Genomic DNA, 21,931 nt, shown 5'->3' with positions numbered 1-21,931 from the left:
CTTTCATGTTGTTTACACCACATTCTGACCCTAACATCCGAATGATGCAGCAGAAATCGAGACTCATGAGACCAGGCAACTTTTTTCCAGTCTTCTATTGTCCCATTTTTGTGAGCCTGTGGGAATTGTAGCCTCAGCTTCCTGTTCTTAGCTGAGAGAAGTGGCACCCGGTGTTTTCTGCTCCTCTAGAAAACATTACACTGCTTCAAGGTTAAATTAGCTGTGTTTAATCTCGAAGCACTTCTGCATAACTCGGTTGTAACGAGTGGTTATTTGAGTTACTGTTGCCTTTCTATCAGCTCAAACCAGTCTAGCCATATTGCTGTGACATCTGGCATCAGCAAGGCCTTTTCGAACACAGAACTGCTGCTCACTATATATCTTTTGGACCCTTCTCTGTAAACCCTGGAAATTTTTATACATGAAAATCCCAGTAGATCAGCAGTATCTGAAATACTCCAGACCAGTCCACCTTTCTTCTCCATTCTTGGACTGGTTTGAACTTATGAAGATCATCTCGACCATGTCTACATGCCTAAATGCATTGTGTTGCTGCCATATGATTGGTGGATATTTGTGTTACCGAGCAGGTGAACAGGTGCACCTAATTAAGTGGCTGGTGAATGAATTTGTGTGTTATGGTTGTAACAGGATATATGTGTATTTGTGTAATGTACTGAGAGCTTTAAAAAACGTGTATGATATATGTGTTCATTTTGTTGTGTGTGTGGTGAATTGCAGTGTGCATTTGTGGGAAACTTTGATACTGCAGCTTACCACACCCACATTCTTAAAGGGATAGTTGACCCAAAAATGAAAATTGCCCCATGGTTTACTCAACCTCAACTCAAGCCATCCTAGGTGTATATGACTTTCTTCTTTCAGATTAATACAATCGAAGTATGTCTTGCGAGAACCAAGTTTTGTTTCAAAGGAAAACCATTCTCCTCTTGGCTTATATCAACATTTTTCTTTACAAATCCTTGTTTTGTACTAATCTGTAACTGGTGTTTTGTTTCATTCTGTCCGCTTCGCTTCCACATTCATCACTTTTCACTGGAGCTTATGTACGCCTAAGTCCTACATCATCCGCCACTCTCTCAAACAACAGGTAGTGGAAGCTAGAGATTACGGTTTATAAAGTTTTACATACGGATATTATTCTAACACAAACACATCACTTCACTTCAGAAGGCCTTTATTTACCACCGGAGCTGTGTGGAGCACTTTTTATGATGCACTTTTTTTTTGCACTTTTTTTTTTTTCAAAATCTCAGCACCCATTCACTGGCATTTTAAAGCTTGGAAAAGCCAGGACATTTTTTTTTAACTCCAGTTGCATTCGTCTGAAAGAAGAAAGTCATATACACCTAGGATGACTTTAGGGTGAGTAAATCATGGGGTAATTTTCATTTTTAGGGGAGCTATCCTATTCAACATATTTCAAACCTGTGGTAAGAACCATAAGAAACAGGTGCTTAAATAAGGGGTTTCATGACATTTAAACTCCTGCATTTGTATACTGGTACTTAAAAATAATATGGTACCAAAAATGTAAAATAGTGCAACATCACCATCAGCATTTATTTATTTCATTACTTTTGAAATTTCAAGCCGGTGTGACATTCTGAGAATGCATAAACTGATTAAAAATAGGGACATTGCCTTGAAATGCAATGCAGGTTGCTTTTAATAAAAGCGAGTATGTGCCAAATGCATAAGGGTAATTTTAAATGTAAAGTGTGCAGTGAGGCAGATAAGTGATGGCTGCGGTGGATGATGTGAAAAATTTTGCTCGCTCCTCTTAACTCTGAAGAGCAGTGCTGTAGAAGCAAAGCATACAAACCAAAATTAAAATGGGTTTAACTGCAGACCGAGCACCAGAAATCTGCAATAAAGACATGTGTCGCTTTAAAAAGCATTACATCAGACCTTGCAAAGCATCTGTCCTGTGCTTATTCCCAATTGTAGAAGTACTTCAGAGCTCTGCAAATGACATAAACATAAATGCACACATTTTTAATAAGTTTGGGGAAAAAATAGTTTCATAACTGCTTTTTATTTGATCCAGGATTATATTTCATTAAGCCTGTTATATTTAAATATATATATACTTTATCTTAAAAATTCTGTGACAAACTTTCATTTATATTCCAGACGAGCAGAAGATGAAATGCCCCTCATCTTTCTCTTCATATTCTGGGAGAATTATTTTCTATACTTGCGACAAGCCAATTTCCTGCCTGTGTAATTTTGTTACTTGTTGTATTATCAGTGCCAGTAAAGGTCAGCAGCTGCCTTTATCAGACCTGCCTCACACTTTCAGCCTCCTCTCTTCTCTGCCTCTCCTCTCTTGTTTTCACCATACACTCCTGTCATTTCTTGTTATTATGTTGTACATGACTAAACACTTCATGGTTATCCATCTGAAAACATTTAAGCAAATGTAGCTGTAAGCTATAAGTTGGCGTTATCCATCAGGTGTAGAAAACTACTGTATAGAAGTAAATTAAATTGACTTTACAGTTTAATAATACTCTTAAATCTTACCTTGAGTAATATTGATTATTATTATTAAAATAGATGTAAAATATGATGTCAATATAATGTTGTGCATCTTTTATTAAGATTTGTAATGTAACTAAATGTAAAAAAATTTGAGAAAATCAAAACCCTGTAAAAAGTGAAATGTTGAGAATACTTGTTACAAACACGCCAGGTTCCACCTCAACGCAATCACTACGCACGCCCTCACTGGAATACTAAGCACATCCACCTGATCCTCATCACCACCCAATCACCTCAGCACCATAAAAACCACACACACGCACTCAATCGATGTCCCGTCTCGTTCGCGACAAGGTCTTACCTGTATGCTAACTCTAAGGACTAACTCTTCTTCTACTTACCTCTCTCCAGCGATTCTCCGAAGATCCAGATCCCCAGTGTGCGTGTGTGTGGTTCACCTTCCTCCTCTGACGTCTTCACCCAGCCTGCACGGATCCATCCCTCACTCCACCCTATACTACCTGCTCCTCTGCTTGTGTCTGTTCAATAAACCATTCTGTCTGTTACTCCTCAGCCTCCCGAGTGATCCGTAACAGAAGACCGGACCAACACCGCCAGGCACAAGCATGAGCCTCACGGACCCCTTTCAAGATCTGGTTAATGCACTCCGAAGGACACTCACGGCTACAACTGCATCCCCAACACCAGCGAGCACTTCCGTCAATGATGCCAGCACCTCCTCACCTTCCGTTCAAGCCAGTCCCATGGCCCGGCCAGCGCCCTACTCTGGTGCGGCGGAGGAATGCAGCGGTTTCCTCCTACAATGCTCGCTGGTCCTGGAGATGCAACCGCACTTGTACCCCACTGAGAGATCTAAGGTAGCCTTTGTAATTTCTCAACTGCAAGGTAAAGCACTACTGTGGGCAGATTCAATATGGACTCAAAATAACCCAGTTATCCAGTCTTATGCCAGCTTCATCGACCATTTCCGTGAAGTTTTCGGCAGACCAGCTTGGGACTCTTCCATTGGTGAGAAGCTGTATAATCTCAAACAGGGGAAAATGTCTGTCAATGAATATGCCCTTCAGTTTAGGACTCTAGCGGCGTCCAGTGGATGGAATGAACAGGCTTTACTGACTACCTACCGTCAGGGATTGGAACCTCGAGTGCAGTTGCATCTCGCTGCATACGAGGACACCATCGGGCTAGAACGATTCATCCAGCTGTCCATCCGCTTCGCCACTCGTATGCAGTCATGCCTCGAAGAGCACCAGGGCCAGGCGTATTCCTCTAAGCCACTCTTCCGACCAGAGGCCGTCAGCCCCCCAGAACCAGCCAGTGAACCCATGCTACTAGACTCCTATCGTCTCTCTATGGCTGAACGACAAAGATGGCTGGCCCAGAATCTGTGCCTCTACTGTGCAGCCCCGGGGCATGCCATCGCTGTATGCCCCGTCCGTCCTCCTTGTCCCATGGTGAGTGCCATTCTCCCTTCAAGATACCAAATGAAACCACTCACAGCTGTTGTGACACTTACTGCCACTGACATATCTCTTCCAGTTTCTGCCCTCCTCGATTCTGGGTCAGCCGGCAACTTCATCTCCGGTGCCCTCTGCCGTCAGCTCAAGCTCGCTACCACGGCAACGCCGTCAGCCTACCAAGTCCACACTATCACCGGCAAGCCGTTAAGCAGGAGATGCGTGCGTCATAGTGTGGGTCCCATATCCCTCCAAACCGGACTACTCCATCACGAGGAAATCCATACGCTAGTTCTGGAGGAATCCACCGCTGACGTGATTCTAGGGCGCCCGTGGTTAGAGCAGCACAACCCTGTAATCTCCTTGGTGAAGTCCTGAAGTGGGGCGACGCCTGTTTCAAGAGCTGCATGTCAGGTTGTCCAGTTCCAGCCACACCTTCCCCTGAACCTCTTCCAGTCTGTTCCACATCAATAGAGAGCCCAGTGGAAAACCAATCCATCGCCATCCCTCACTGCTACGCCCCCTTCAGTGACATCTTCTGCCCCAAACGGGCCTCCAAGCTGCCTCCACACCGGCCGTGGGACTGTGCAATCGATCTGCTGCCGGGTGAACCAGTGCTTAAAGGAAGGATATACCCCCTATCCATTCCTGAGGAGAAGCCCATGGAGGAGTACATCAAGGAGACGCTGGCTCAGGGTTATATTCGTCCATCGACTTCCCCTGCTGCTTCGAGTTTCTTCTTTGTGGAGAAAAAGAACGGAGGTTTAAGACCATGCATTGATTATCGGGCTCTCAACAATATAACAGTGAAGTTCAGGTACCCACTTCCCCTCGTCCCAGCTGCCTTGGAACATCTCCGTGGTGCCACTGTGTTCACCAAGTTGGACCTCCGCAGCGCCTACAACCTCATCCGGATACGAGAGGGGGACGAGTAGAAGACCACCTTCATAACCCCTAAAGGCCACTATGAATACTGCGTGATGCCGTATGGACTTGTTAACGCCCCCTCCGTATTCCAGGACTTCATCCACGAGGTGCTCCGGGAATTCCTCCACAAGTTCGTCCTAGTCTACATTGATGATATCCTCATCTACACCTGGAGCCTGGCAGAACATCAACACCACGTTGCGGAGGTCCTGCAATGCCTGAGGGCCTACCAACTGTATCTCAAGGCCGAAAAGTGCTCTTTCCATCAGCCCTCAGTGCAGTTCCTTGGATACAACATCAGCAGCAGTGGCATCCGGATGGACGAGGGGAAGGTAAACGCCGTCAGAGATTGGCCCACTCCAACCACCATCAAGGAGTTACAGCGGTTCTTTGGCTTTGCCAACTTCTATAGACGGTTTATACAAAACTTCAGTACCATCACCAGCCCTCTCACCAGTCTCCTCCGTAACAAACCCAAATCTCTCTCCTGGACTCCAGCCGCCATCCTTAAGGAGGCCTTTACGACCGGCCCACTCATGGTCCATCCCGATCCCGACCGTCCCTTCGTCGTGGAAATCGACGCCTCGACCAAACTGGCCTTGGAAGAATGGAGGCATTGGTTGGAGGGAGCCAAACACCCCTTTCTGGTCCTAACAGATCATAAGAACTTAGATTATCTTCGAGTGGCCAAAAGATTAAATCCGAGACAAGCCCACTGGGCGTTATTCTTCACCCGCTTCCATTTCACCATCACATACCGCCCAGGGGTGAAAAATGTGAAGGCTGACGCCCTCTCCAGGTGTTACGCCCCCGAAGAGAATCCCGAAACTCCGGAAACCATTCTTCCAGAAAGAGTCATCGTCTCTCCTATTACCTGGTCTGCTGAGACCCTTCCTCCTACCAAGCCTACCACCAACACCCCGCCGGGTTGCCCACAGTAACTTCAGGAACGTCATAGTGTGGGTCCCATATCCCTCCAAACAAAGTGGAAGGCTTTCCACTCACTCCTAGGTGTGGCCATCAGCCTGTCCTCTGGGTACCATCCCCAGTCAAACGGGCAGACGGAGAGGAAGGTTCAGGAGATTGGACGCTTCCTCCGTACCTTCTGTCACGGCCACCAGAACTCCTGGAACCAGTTCCTCGGCTACCAGCCACCTTTATTCCCCTGGTCAGGTGAACCCTCGGATGTCCCTGCCATTGACTACTGGTTCCGGGAGAGTGAGAGTGTCTGGGACACGGCACACCACCAACTCCAGCGGGCTTTACGCAGGCTTTTTTTTTATTCTCCGAAGATCCAGATCCCCAGTGTGTGTGTGGTTCACCTTCCTCCTCTGACGTCTTCACCCAGCCTGCACGGATCCATCCCTCACTCCACCCTACACTACCTGCTCCTCTGCTTGTGTCTGTTCAAAAAACCATTCTGTCTGTTACTCCTCAGCATCCCGAGTGATCCGTAACAATACTTCAGCTTCAGGAAAGTTTTGTGATATCACAACTTTTTGTTGCAAAAAACTGAAAACAAGAAGTTAAGAAAAACTCAAATATCTCCTGAAGCTGGTTGCCTTAAACTTTGTAAGTTCGCTCAACTTTAGATTTTTTTTTTACAGTGTAGGAAGTCAGGAATGACACCCAGTGGGAAATTAGCCCCGAAAAGGCATGGACAGTTATTTTTATGGCTCTCCTTATTAAATATGTATTTGTACAGTCAAGCTTCCCTTCGATTGCTAAATTTATTGGAGGAGAGTATTAAAATGAATCACGCAGTGAATGTCTTCAGAAAAGTTTCATCAGTTCCATCTTCCCTCAGTGTAATGCGTAATAAAGCAGTGTTTAGAAGCAGGAGCTTTGTTAACAGAGGTTACCGTGAAAACAGATCGGTTCTGCTGTTCATGCCCTCTGCTCTGCGTTCCAATTGACAGGGTCCCTACGGAGTGTTCACTGCTCCCTACTCCCTAATTGGACTTCACTGACAGTAATGTCTTTCGGACATTTTAACAACACTGTGTATAACAGTTTGGATTGATACATTATTTAAGAGTTTTAAGTACTGTATAACATTGGTAGCTTTCATCCACTTTCATTTTTAAAAAGTAGCTCCCGAATGAAATGAGGTTGGAGACCCGTGCACTAAGGGAAAGTCATGCAAGGAAATGTCTCGTTTATGTGCATGTTGAAAGGTTTCTGTTTTTGTCCTTATATCTGCTGTTGACTCATATTTGAGCTGGAGATGAGATTAATGCTGCTGTGTCTCTAAATGTGAGATGTGCTGTCAGTTGTGACACTTTGTGTCAGTGGTTACAGAGAGTAGGTGTATTCACTGATGTTGTAGTGTTTAAAAAGCCCTGTTCACAGAATGCCAGAGTCTCTCATTATAGTTCTGTGAAAGTGTCTGTGTGAGTTGACATTGATGTGTGTATGTATTTTGGGGCTCTCAAACACCCATGCCCTTGAGGGAAATGTTTTCTGTCATACTGGGGCAAACTGTTATCCTCTTGAGAAAAACACCATCTCTCTGGGCAGATCTAAAGTAGTTCAGTACAGGGTTTCCACGTTCATAACAAACCCCCCAAAATTCAATAAGTTTCAAAATAGTGATTTTGAATGACTGTTATTAAATAAACATTAATAGTTATATTAATTAATTCGATTTTATGAATAAAAAAATTATGAAATATTTACAAGTCATGACAATTTCTGTTAAATTAAAAAATGTACTTTTAAGCGCATTGCCAGTTTCAGAACTGAAAATAATAGTAAATAATAATTATTTTTTTGAATTATCAATTTATAATTAATTTGAAGTAGGATTTACTTGAAAAGGCAAAAAAACTGTTTTTCACTTAAAAACTGATGTTTTCAAGTAAATATGCAATTATTGGAGACAGTGGATTTAATAAAACATTTTTAGAAAAGGTTTTTCTTTGTAAAATCTGAAACACTCAAAAACACTTAAATACCATAACGCTAATGCTTACATGGACTGTAGATACTTTAAATGTTTCCCTATCTTTTAAAATTTCTGTGTAAAGCATATTGTAAGTATTTTTAAACATTACTGTATCCATTTGTGAAGCATTTATACTTATTTGCTAAATAAATAAAACAAATCATCATAATTAAATAACAATGGCAGACAACATTCTACCTAAATGTATTTTAATGTTTGAATTGTAAAGTTCATTATAAGATAAAAAGGATAAAAATGTATGGATAATTGCAATTATATATTAGTTTTATAATATAATGTATAATTTTTTACTTCAATCACATGATAATTCCTCAGTCAGATTCAGAACTGATGTCTAGATATTCCTGCCAAAACGCAGACCAATCTGAGTGAAAAGTCTCCCACTGTTTGGTGGATCAAGACCCTCACTGTAATGTCAAATTCTTGTTCACAATATACTGATTAACAAATGGATTCAAAGACTCAACTCTCAACCTTTCTTTCGTCCTCTCCCTCTCCTTGGTTCTCTATTCTCTCTCTTCTTTTTTTATTCGATGCACATTATTTGGCATTCTCTCTTTTGGGCTCTTTTTTTTTCCCTGTGAAAGAAATGGGGAGAGGAACAGAATGAGATGAATAATAATGCTGAATTGCTTTGATGTCCACAGTGCTATCATTAAAACCATCCTGTTTTCCACGAAACAAGGGTTCAGTGTAATGTAAAAAGATTTTTTTTGTCATTTTAATAGTTGTATAATAGGTAGTTTATGTAGTGATTAGGAATAATAGCATTTGGCCTGTTTCCTCTTTATTACCTTAGTGTAACTGGGTGGGCAGAGTGTCTGTTCACTCTATATGCATCAGTAGCCATTTTCAGAACACATAATTTCATTTACACCTAAATCTCTAAAATTGTTTGTGCATCACATGCAGCTATCTGTAAAATATGGGATTAGTCCATATTTAAAGATAAAGTGAAAGTCGTGACATTTGCCAAGTATGGTAACTCTAAATTGGTGCTCTGCATTTAACCCATCCAAGTGCACACACACAGCAGTGAGAAGTGAACACACTGTGAACACACACACGAGCAGTGGGCAGCTATATACCCAGGGAGCAACTTGGGGTTCAGTGCCTTGCTCAAGAGCACTTCAGCCATGGGTATTGAGGGTGGAAGAGAGCACTGTTCATTCACTCCACCTGACTCTCCTTCCTAACTCCTGCCAGCACTGAGACTCGAACCTGCGGCCTTCGGGTTACAAGTCCAACTCTTTAACCATTAGGCCACAGTAATGGCATCTGATTCAAATGAACCATTTTCTGTAGGTGATGGGTGAAGATCAAATTTCCATTCTTTTGATATAAGGAGACCAGTACCTCCACCCCTCCCAGTGGTACGAGGAGTGTAGGAACAAGTTAAATTAGTGGAGAGGGCTGCGGGAGTGGCAGTGTCTTCAGGTTTCATCCAAGTCTCAGTCATTGCCATGAGGTTGAGACCGGAATGAGTAGCAATAGAAGAAATGAAGTCTGCTTCGTTAACAGCAGACTGGCAGTTCCAGAGACCAACTGGAATAGAGAGCGTAGTAGTAGAGGTCAGAGGGACAAGCCATAGGTTTGTCGGACAGGCCTTCCTGCGATGTACATAGAGGCTCTCCGAGTGTTACTGGTGATAGTAGAGATCTGAAAGCACATAGTGACTACAAGTGTAAGAAATAAGTATTTGAAAACAAGCTATACAAAAAGTTAAGAAAGAGGAGAAAAGCAATACTCAAGTGCCCTGTCGGTGTCCTTGCTCAGTGGAGTCGCGCAGGTAGAGTCGATGGTCTTTACACTTGTCGGTCTTCACACAAGGAGGATTCACACGAGGGCTTTATATTTGCCTGATTACCTGTGATTGAAGTCAGCTGGCCACGCCTCACTATTTAGCAGAGTGAAACTGGGCAGTCCCACATTAGGCAAACGCGAAACAACTACAGGGGAACTGTCAATATCTGACTAGACGCAAACATAGACACATTAAACATACAGCTGCATTGTAATGTTGAGACTTGTAATCAAAAGAAATAAATCAGACGAGAAGGCTCATTGTTTTCAACTACTTTCACTTTACTCCACTCTTCTTCTTCTTCCTCCCCACCCGTACAAATCTCTCTATCAGCCTCTAGCGGACTGTTCAGTATTGCAGTCCATGAACATAAATAACAGAACATAACATTCCCCGCTTTCTTTAGGAAAGACTCTTAACAAGTGGAATTATTCAACCCAGTTTCCATCCACTTATGAACTCTGACTATAACTATAAATTTCTTCAGTATCTTAAACTATCAGTTAACCAACATATGAATAACATACGAACACATTCACCATATATTTTCGGTTACTTCCTTACTACAACTCTAATGTTCTTTCATTTACTTTTCCTTTCAATTTCCCTTTACTCTGTAGCATAGTCCTTTAACCATACTGGAGGCTGTGTAGCCCGTGTGCTCTTAACTGGCTCATACACAACTTTCTCTGTTCCAGGATTAACATGAGCATTCTCTAATGTCATTTGAGTGGTTTCTGGAACCAGAGACAGGTGAGCCGCATTCCATTTCTTCCCATCACTCAAGACATAAGTGCTCGGTCCCAATTTCTTATTCAGTAACATTGGAACAGTGAATTTCCTTCCAGCCTTCGGTACATGCATAGGTTTTCTTACACGTACCCGATCTCCACACTTGAAGGGTGGTGGTTTTGCTCCATGTTTCTTATCAGTGTACAGTTTCAACCTTTGCTGAACCCGATGTACACGGTCACGTATGCCCATTGCTCCTTTCTCACCCTGAGCTGCTGTGGTTGGTAGAGTGTTTAGCTTTGTACGCATCTTCCTCCCTCTTAACAGTTCAAAAGGTGATACGCCTGTGGTCGCGTGCGGTGTAGCTCTGTAGTTCAGGAGGAAATCTGTGACTGCTTGCTTCCATGGAAGTTGTTGCATTTCAACTACTTGGATGCAGTTCTTTAAAACACGATTCCATCTCTCCACAGCACCATTCGCTTGGGGCCAGTAAACACTGCAACGAATGTGTTTTATTCCTCTTTCAGTCAAGAAATCAGCGAATGCCGAAGAATCAAATTGAGGACCATTATCACTGACTAATGTGAGTGGGTTACCTTCTCTCGCAAACACAGATGCTAGAAACTTTGTAACAGTGTTGGTTGTAACATTTGAGGTAAATGCAACCTCCGGCCACTTTCAATAATAATCCACCATCGTAATAGCAAACCGACAATCCTGAGTGGCTCTCTCAAAAGGTCCAACAATATCTATTGCGACTTTCTGAAATGAACCATCTGGCAGGTCCACTGGCTGCAATGGAGCTGGACACGTCCGGGCGGTTTTGTCACAGGACTGACAGGCGGAACAAGAAGCAATGGACGAATGCACTTCATAGTCCATATGAGGCCACCAGTACAAGTCTCTTAGCCGTTGTTTAGTTCGTACCACTCCCTGGTGCCCCTCGTGTGCTAAGTGAATTAATTTAGAGCGCAATGCAACTGGCACCACTAGTCTCTGCCCTCTCAAGATGTACTTATCATCCACAGCTAACTCATGCCTGATCTGAAAGTACGCCATGATCGTTGGATCCATTTGTTTCTGTGATTTAGGCCAGCCTTGTGTGATCTGGGCATGCATCTTGGACAACTCTGAACAAGATTTACATGCTTCCAGGAGATCCTTCATAGGAATGGCTTTTGAAAGGTCCTTTGAAATCTCTGCTACAAGGCCTAATTCCTCTTCCTGACCAGCATCTGAATCAGGTAACGGTAAACGTGACAAACAATCAGCAACACAATTTGTTTTACCTGGTCTGTATTCCAGATTGTATTTGAAACACAGAAGTCTGGCTGACCAGCGCGCAATCCTCATTCCTGCTCTGTTCATTCCTCTGGTGGCCAGCAATGTGGTCAGTGCTTGGTGGTCCGTCTTCAGTGTAAACTTCCTGCCCCAAAGGTAAGTCCTCCAACGTTCTACTGTCCAGACACACGCTAATGCTTCCTTCTCAACTGTACTGAATTTTCTTTCGGCTGGCGTCAATGTACGAGAAGTGAATGCTATTGGACGCTCCGACTGGTCTGGGTGCCGTTGAGAGATGACACCTCCAATGCCATAATCGGAAGCATCAGTGGACACAAATGTTGGCAAGAAGGGGTCGAATAAAGCTAAGGCTGGACTGTGGACTAACAGTGGCTTTAGCTCTCGAAAACTCGCCTCAGCTGCTTCCGTCCAAGTAAATCCATTCTGAGATGATCTGAGTATCTCACGCAAAGGGTCTACTACCATTGCATAGTTCGGGATGAACTTGCTAAACCAAGACGTAAGTCCTAAGAAGGACCGTAATGACGGTAGGTCGGATGGTGCAGGTGCATTTGCAATGGCTTCAACTGAGTCCGGGTTAGGATGTAGTCCCTCTTTTGAGATATCATGGCCTAGATACCGAATTCTGCTCTGGCCGAATTTGCTTTTCTTCATATTAAGTTTTAGACCAATGTCTGTGAGTCGCGTCATCACTGCCTGTAGATTGGCGTCGTGGATGGCTTTGGTTTGGCCATACACGATGAGATCATCCAAGTAGTAAACATGCAGGAATAGGTACGGATGCAGACATCCTCGTCGCCAAAATTTGTAATGTTGAGACATGTAATCAAAAGAAATAAATCAGATGAGAAGGCTCATTGTTTTCAACTACTTTCACTTTACTCCACTCTTCTTCTTCTTCCTCCCCACCCGTACAAATCTCTCTATCAGCCTCTAGCGGACTGGTTCAGTATTGCAGTCCATGAACATAAATTACAGAACATAACATGCATCTCAATAAATTAGAATGTCATCTAAAAGTTAATTTATTTCAGTAATTCGACTCAAATTGTGAAACTTGTGTATAAAATAAATTCAGTGCACACAGAGTGAAGTATTTTAAGTTTTTGGTTCTTTTAATTGTGATGATTTTGTCTCACATTTAACAAAAACACACCAATTCACTATCTCAACAAATTAGAATATGGTGACATGCAAATCAGCTAATCAACTCAAAACACATGAGAAAGGTTTCCTGAGCCTTCAAAATGGTCTCTCAGTTTGGTTCACAAGGCTACACAATCTTGGGGAAGACTGCTGATCTGACAGTTGTCCACAAGACACTCATTGACACCCTTCACAAGGAGGGTTAGCCACAAACATTCATTGCCAAAGAAGCTGGCTGTTCACAGAGTGCTGTATTCAAGCATGTTAACAGAAAGTTGTGTGGAAGGAAAAAGTGTAGATGAAAAAGATGCACAACCGACCGAGAGAACCGCAGCCTTATGAGGATTGTCAAGCAAAATCAATACAAGAATTTGAGTGAAATTCACAAGGAATTTACTGAGGCTGGGGTCAAGGCATCGAGAGCAACCACACACAGATGTGTCATGACTTTGTTGAACCACAGACAACGTCAGAGGCATCTTTTACCTGGGCTAAGGGGAAGAAAAACTGGACTGTTGCCCAGTGGTCCAAAGTTTTGTATTTTATTTCGAAACCAAGGTTCGGGACCGAGTTCAGCTTCTTGTCAGCCTGATGGATGAAGCTGTCCTTCAGTCTGCTGGTCCTGGCCTGGAGACTTCGCAGTCTCCTCCCTGATGGCAGCAGACTGAAGAAGCTGTGTGACGGGTGGGTGGGATCACCTGCAATGCAGAGGGCTTTGCGAGTGAGACGGGTTCCATAAATGTCCTTGAGGGAGGGGAGAGAGACACGAATGATCTTCTCAGCTGCTTTCACTATGCGTTGCAGAGTCTTTTCAGACTTGATGTGGTGCATGACTAGCCATTTAAAGCACTTCATGAGGATGGGAGTAAGTGCAACAGGACGGTAGTCATTGAAGCAGAATGGAGATGGCTTCTTCGGAACTGGAATGATGGTGGTAGTTTTGAAACATGTGGGAACAACAGCCTGACTCAGTGAGATGTTGAAAATGTCTGTGAAGACATCAGTGAGTTCTGCTGCACAGTCTCTCAGTACACGCCCAGGGATGTTGTCAGGAGCCGGAGCTTTGCGTGCATTGATCCTGCTGAAGGATCTCCTCACACTGTCTGAGGTCAGCTTAATCCCCTGCCACAGGCTCCTAGTGTCCTAGTGTCTCTGCTGTCACTGAATTGATGGGCTATCCTCCTGGAGTGCTATCTCTTAGACTCTCTGATGCCGCGGGACAGGTTGGCCCTGGCTGTTCTCAGGCCCACCTCATCTCCAGCTCTGAAGGCAGCATTCCGTGTCTTAAGGAGTCTGTAGACCTCCCCTGTCATCCACGGCTTCTGATTGGCCCAGACAGTGACGGTTTTTGTGACTGTTACATCATCAATACACTTGTTGATGTAGGCAGTGACAGTCTCGGAGTACTCCTGAAGGTCAGTGGAGTTATTGTATGTTGTGGTCTGAGGCTCCGAGGTGGGGGAGGGCTTTGTAAGCTCCTCTCTGTGTGGTGTAAACAAAGTCCAAAATGTTATTACCTCGTGTTGGAAAGTTCATGTGTTGGTGTATTTTTGGAAACACACTCTTTAAGGCAGCATGGTTGAAATCCCCAGATATGATGAGAAAAGCATCAGGGTGTGCTGTCTGCTGCTCACTGATGTGCTGGTTCAGTTAATTTAGTGCATCGTTCCTTTTGCAGTTGATGTTGATCGGGGGAATGTAAACTGAAATGAGCAGTATGGCAGTATATTCCCTCGGCAGATAGAACGGCCGACACTTAATAATCATAAACTCCAGCAGGGGTGAGCAGTGTTTGCAGATCACAACAGCATTCGTGGCACCACGCATCATTGATGTAAACACAAAGCCCGACACCGTGGGTTTTTCCTCCCACGACGAAAGCGCTGTCCGCTCGATAGCATGTCAGCTGGTCGAGCTGAAAAGCGCAGTCTTGAACGCTATTGCTGAGCCATGTTTCCATGAACAGAAAAACACAACAGTCTCTTACAGTCCTCTGAGTTTAACGTAATAATCGAATTTAGTCCAGTTTATTGTCCAACGAGCGTATGTTAGCCAGTACGATGGTGGGGATAGATGGCTTGTGTGGGTTAGCCGTTAGCCTAGTCCGGATACCTCAGCGCTTACCCCTCTTCTGCTTCCTCTCACACCGCTTGTGGCGCCTCCGCTGCGGGCAAGATGCAGTAGTGGGGGTGGTGTAGGCCTCCGTAGCAGACAGAGATCCCGCAGCTGTTCCTCGTGCACGTTTAACTGTAAAAATGCGGTTCTGCTGACATCGAGCAGAAACTTGCGACTGTATGCGCGATTACAGACAGGTAGACATGATGACGACGACGTACAAAAACACTGCGACTCACAAGACAAAAAACACGAAAACACCTTTCTGCCAGGACAGAGAGAAGATGTTGACGTCAACATGAAAAGGCTTGGGATTTCTTTTAAAAATTACTTGTTTAAAAGATTCATAGTCTTTCAAATTCAAATCTTTCTTTTGAGAGGCAATATACACGGTGCACTTTCAGATTTTAAACTTTGCAGGATGTTTTCTTTCACTTAGAGCTGTGTTACACACTGTATGAAAGGTAATTAAAAAAAAATCCTTAATGGGGCACTTATTATATTATATAGATATTGATATTAATAATAATAGATGTTTCTTGAACAGCAAATCAGCATTTTGGAATGATTTCTGAATGATCATGTGACACTGAAGACTGGAGTAATGATGCAAAAAATTCAGCTTTGAGATCACAGCATTAAATTACATTATAACATATATTTAAATAGAAAACAGTTGTTTTAAATAGTAAAAATATTTCAAAATGTTACATTCATTTATCTTCACAGCCTTTGTACTCAAGCTTTACATTCCCACTGCCTAGAGCTACTATTATGCTGTGTATCCACAGAGACTTTAATTTCTGTCATCACTTCTTGCTTTCTGGTAGAGTTCTGTTCCTCTCTCACACTTCAGGTGCTTGTGACACTGTCACATCGGCAACTGATAAGCTCTTATCACAGTAGGTTTTTTTTTTAAATGCACATCTAGTTAATCAGCAGTGATGTTTTTTTGGCCCTGGTATTTGCTTGCAGCTTTTAAAATAATGCCATTTATACAGACTTTGAATTTTAGTGTTGTGTGATATTTACTTTTTTGAATCTGATATGAATTATTACATTTTCATAATTTAGTGATACAGTATACAGATGGAGAATACTATGAGATTTTATATGTCAGTTTTCAAACATGTCACTAATGCATTATAATGAAGGATGTGTGGTCACGTTACCAAAATTTCAGTATTCGGTACCGATACCAGTGAAAATCCACGGTTCTTGGTACAAATTTCGGTACCAAAGCAAAACACAAAAATATGCTAATTTAAAAAAAAACACTTTTTATCACTAAAAATAAAACCAATGCCATTCTTTAGACTTATTTACAATTGTGTTTAAAGTTTTTCTACAAGTAATATAATTATGAAAAACAGTAAGCAAGTTTCTCCCAAATTTAATTTGTCTTTTAATTAATGAAATTTAAACACATTTTATTTTTTAGTAGATAAAGGGGACTTGCTATTAAAATTAAAACATGGAAGAAATATTGTGTGATTTTGTTTATTTAAAAAGTTGTATTATTTTTTTTCAACAGCAGAAGCAGTATCACATACATTCTATTAAATAATAGTAATATTTCTTGCACAATGCCTTTATGTACTGTAAAAGTGAACTTATTTTGATGGGTTGCCTTGAATACCTTTAAATTGACACTGGTTTTACTCAAATGAAATGGTAAAATGCTTGTGAAGTGACTCTTCGTAGGTCTGCAACAACAAATCAGTAAAAATTGGTAATGAAAATATTGGACAATGAAAAACACATATTGACAAAAAAGCTCTTGAAAAATGCAGAGAACACATAGTTAGCTGCTGTGGGGAAAGTACCTAAATTGTCCTAAAGATGAGAATGCTTTATATTAAGAGCTTATAATGAACTCATAAGCATATAGTTTAACATGGTTTACCGTCATCTGATTTAATAGATGTGAGTTTTTCAAGTATTTAAGATGTTTTCCTCACACAAAAAACAAAAACCAAAAAAAAAAAACACATAAATACAATTGATGGCCAATGATTAATGTGATAACCCATCTAATTTTTCAAACAATTTCTCTTCTGCTCAGGGACCTGCTGTTTAACCAGATCTACCCTCGTCTGGTGGAGAACTCAGTGGCCAGGGATGTTTCTGGAGAGTCTGGAGCCTTACATTCTGAGCGAGAGGATTGGTTGTCTGACTGCACCTGTCATGAGAGACCTCCTCAGCTACTTCCAGGAGAATGGCATGATGGAAAGTGTGGAGGGATGCCTGGTCCATACGGACTTCTCCAATCTGGACATACAACAGGTGTGTGTATGTGCGAGCACTTCATAGCAGCAGCTCTTCATCATCTGTATTGCTTAAGTCAGCATATGTTTACTGGATGTTTGTAGGTGGTGCAGATGTGCTGGGATAACCAGCTGTTGGATGCCATGACTTCAACAGTCGCATGAACGACTACATCAGCCCCATGGAGGTATGATACTGTGCTCAATCAATGTTTGTGTTAATGTGTTAAGATTTTGAAACACTAGGTTTACTTCATACGCTTGCTGACTTGTGAATGGTTACAGAGATGATCTTGGCATCATATACTAAAAGACTGAAGATCACACAATACCAGACTTTTCCAGTCATTCTGAATTTAACAGACTCATAGAAACTTGCTAGAAGAAGCATGATGAGAAAAAACGAGCCAAGCACATTCAGATCTGGTCTTGGTGGGTAGACATGTTCAGTCTGGCCTGTACAAGACTGCAGCATGAGTTGGAAGTGAGGGACTTTAGGTCTGTTAAAGGGATAGTTCACCCAAAATGTAAATTTTGTCATCATTTACTCACCCTGGTCCAACAACTGTTTGATTAGTATTTCTTTCCATACTATGGAAGTCAATGGGAACTGTTAAAAATATCTTATTTTGTGTTTAACATGAGAAAGGAACTTACTCAGGTGTAGAACGACACGATGGTGAGTAAATGATGAAAAAAAAAAAATCATTTTTGTGTGGACTATTCCTTTGGGAGGACTGGAGTTGAAAACCGCTGCGTTAGTTACTCACTCTAATGGCGTAGCATTCTGTCCTTCCATTAACCCTCTGGAATTTGTTCATTTGGGAGGAACACTTGTATTGTTTGCGGTCAAAACTGACTAAACACCTGAAATGTAACTTTATTTTTAGTAAAATCAGTGTAATATATTTTTGTTCAATAATATTTTTTATTTTGTATTTTGAGAGAATTTCATGGTACTAATTAATATTTATGCAATAATTATGATAAAGATTTTCCCACTGGGTATCAAGATTTTGATATTACTTTTCATTTATGACAGTATTTAATGTTAAAATAGAAATGCCTTTAAAATGCCTTTAAAATCCAATTTTGAAAATCAGATTAGTGCTATCTGGAAAACATCTGCAATTGCATGGTTTAGTCACTAAATTCCTTTATAGCTCTATATGAAAAGGCTTTTAAATTTTCTAGTTGTTTTTAAGCATAAAGTCTTACTTTTATTAAGTTTTGGATCTGGAAATATATTTAGACATTCTCAAAGACAACATTTAGTAAAGGTTTAGATTTTTTTTTCTTTTTTTCTTTTTTATTAAATTTAATACAGTCAAACCTGAACACAGAGAAAGCATTTTGTTACACATTACTTCAAAATTCAACAAAAATGTAACCAAAATGAACAGAAATGCTTTATCAGAAATTAATCAATCACATTTCAACCTCTTATCTGATCCTTCTGGCTCTATTTTGCCATATTGTTACAGCCACACCAGTTCATTTGTGTGTGTTATAATGGTGTGTGGTGTGTCTGTGAGTGTGTGTAAGTGAGTGTGTATTTGTGTGTGTGTGTGTCTGTTTTGTATTCTTGATGTTTTAGTTTGTAACCCCTTCCTTGGTGTCTGTGTTTTGACTGCATTTTTGGCTGAATTATTGTTTCATGCATTTGTAGAAACATGCTTTGAGTTACAGTCACACTAGTTCATATACAGGTGCATCTCAATAAATTATAATACCATGGAAAAGTTCATTTATTTCAGTAATTCAACTCAAATAGTGAAACTTGTGTATTAAATTCAATGCACAAAGACTGAAGTAGTTTAAGTCTTAGTTTTTTTTTTATTGTGATGATTTTGGCTCACATTTGACAAAAACCCACCAATTCATTTCAGCAAATTAGAATACTTTATAAGACCAATAAAAAACTTTTTTAGTTAATTGTTGGCCTTCTGGAAAGTATGTTAATTTACTGTACATGTACTCAATACTTGGTAGGGGCTCCTTTTGCTTTAATTACTGCCTCAATTTGACGGGGCATGGAGGTGATCAGTTTGTGGCACTGCTGAGTTGGTATGGAAGCCCAGGTTTCTTTGACAGTGTCCTTCAGCTCATCTGCATTTTTTGGTCTCTTGTTTCTCATCTTCCTCTTGACAATACCCCATAGATTCTATATGGGGTTCAGGTCTGATGAGTTTGCTGGCCAGTCAAGCACACCAACACCATGGTCATTTAACCAACTTTTGGTGCTTTTGGCAGTTTGGGCAGGTGCCAAATCCTGCTGGAAAATGAAATCAGCATCTTCAAAAAGCAGTACAGCAGAAGGAAGCATGAAGTGCTCCAAAATGTATTGGTAAACGGGTGCAGTGACTTTGGTTTTCAAAAAACACAATGGACCAACACCAGCAGATGACATTGCACCCCAAATCATCACAGACTGTGGAAACTTAACACTGGACTTCAAGCAACTTGGGCTATGAGCTTCTCCACCCTTCCTCCAGACTCTAGGACCTTGGTTTCCAAATGAAAAACAAAACATGCTCTCATCTGAAAAGAGGACTTTGGACCACTGGACAACAGGTAAGGTAAGATGCCTCTGATGTTGTCTGTGGTTCAGTAAATTCCTTGACACTTCTGTGAAATTCCTTGTGATTTTCACTCAAATTCCTCATATCCTCATAAGGCTGCGGTTCTCTCGTTGGTTGTGCATTTTTTTCTTCCACACTTTTTCCTGCCACTCAACTTTCTGTTGACATGCTTGGATACATCACTCTGTGAACAGCCAGATTCTTTGGCAATGAATGTTTGTGGCTTACCCTCCTCGTGAAGGATGTCAATAAATGTTTTCTGAACAACTGTCAGATCAGCAGTCTTTCTCATGATTGTGTAGCCATGTGAACCAAACTGAGAGTTTGAGACCATTTTGAAGGCTCATGAAACCTTTGCAGGTGTTTTGAGTTGATTATTATATTATATTATATTATATTATATTATATTATATTATCTGTGTGCATTGAATTTTTTTTAATACTCAACTTTCACTTATTTGAGTTGAATTACTGAAATAAATAAGCTTTTCCACAACATTCTAATTTATTGACATACCTGTATGTATTTCTATGCAGATGGGGGGAGAGTGTCTATTTTGCACTCTCGATATTTTTACAGTGTCACCCCTTTATGTATTGCTGTGCACTCTTTTTCTGTGTCATGTATTTAGCTTTTTCAAAAAGTCCACAATTATTATTATTATTATTATTTTTGTGGTTACGTAGTGACTGCCATAAAAGTCACCAAGTGTCGTACCATTCCAATGAAGTAGCGATTTTTTAAAATTCAAAAAAAATTCTAAATTCAAAAAACATATTTTTTTTCAGCATACAATGACCAAACAACACCAGAGGGTTAAAAGCTCCTTCCAAAAGTTTTGGTGATTTTGAAATTTCTTACAATGTCTTATTTTTGGAAAGTTCAAGAAGAGATAGTAAAAGAAATCCATAGTAAAATACTGATGTCAACTGATTTGACACGATCTCTTTACAGCAGCGGTTCTCAATTCTAGTCCTTGCGCCCCACTGATCTGCACATTTTGTACGTATCTCTTATTACTTCAGACGTTTATTCTATTCGAACATAAGTGCCCTGTGAAGTGGACATCACAGGATATTCAGCCATGATTCCAGTTCGAAGGAAACACATATGTTCCATTCAAAGTGCATTGAAGTGTGCGAGACGTGAATTTAAATTATATTGATTTACAGAGGTATAAGATTTCACACTTGTCCGTGTGTGTAGACAGACATTGTGCAATGCAAATCCGTGAATGAATGTTCCGAAGTGAAGTAAACTTCAACAGATTTCCCCTGCTCAGGGAGTAGGGAGCGATGAACACTGTGTAGAGACCATCCCTGTCAATCGGAACAAAATTCATGCACAGAGCTCCCTTCTAACGAGCTGATTATCTGAATCAGGTGTGTTAACAAAGAGAGACACACAATATGTGCAGAGCAGTGGGGCGCGAGGACTGCAATTGAGAACCACTGCTTTTCAGAATGAACTGATTTAATTTTATCTTGTATTTTACAAATTAACATGATCAACATGCATAAACTGAGCACATCCACTATGGTCAATAGAAGCTTTATGCATGAGAACAAACCTCAAACACAAAGCTCAAACATGCTTGCATAACACATGAAAACAAGCCTCATTGGTTCTCGTGTGTCAAACAAGCATGTTTGAAATTCTGTTTATCATATTTGAACTAACCCTGAGTGTAAAACACATTGTAAATTATAATCTGTCGCTATTATATGTCTTCTAAAATCAGCTGAAAATATTATTTCTTTTCTATATCTTTCAACTGGATGGAATCATGGACTGAAGCTAAAATATCTGTGCCCATCTACACAGTACACTATACACTACAACTCCAATTGTCCAAAATCTGAAGACTGGCTCTGACAGCTCGCGTCTTGTCTATACTGTAAATTGGGTCAAAAGTAGTTTAATTTGTCATCTATTTTCAATTTTAGTCTTAGTGCCGTGTTAAATGGCCTTTTTAGTGTTTATCATATTTAGTCATTTTTATCCTATTTAGTTTTATCATTTTATCCTATAAAGTTTCAACATTTTAGTATAGTTTTAGTCAAAGAAAACCTGAAGTATTTGTCTAGTTTTAGTCAATAAA

At 41.1% G+C, this 21,931-nt stretch overlaps 1 pseudogene; it reads left to right on the top strand.

Moving 5' to 3' along the window:
- The first annotated feature begins 11,588 nt into the window (after positions 1-11,588).
- Positions 11,589-21,931, top strand: part of LOC132143294 (vacuolar protein sorting-associated protein 8 homolog) — a 39,339-nt pseudogene continuing 28,996 nt past the window's right edge.

Source organism: Carassius carassius, chromosome 7 (assembly GCF_963082965.1).
Source record: "Carassius carassius chromosome 7, fCarCar2.1, whole genome shotgun sequence".
Taxonomy (NCBI): domain Eukaryota; kingdom Metazoa; phylum Chordata; class Actinopteri; order Cypriniformes; family Cyprinidae; genus Carassius; species Carassius carassius.
This window is presented reverse-complemented; position numbering and strand designations above follow the sequence as displayed.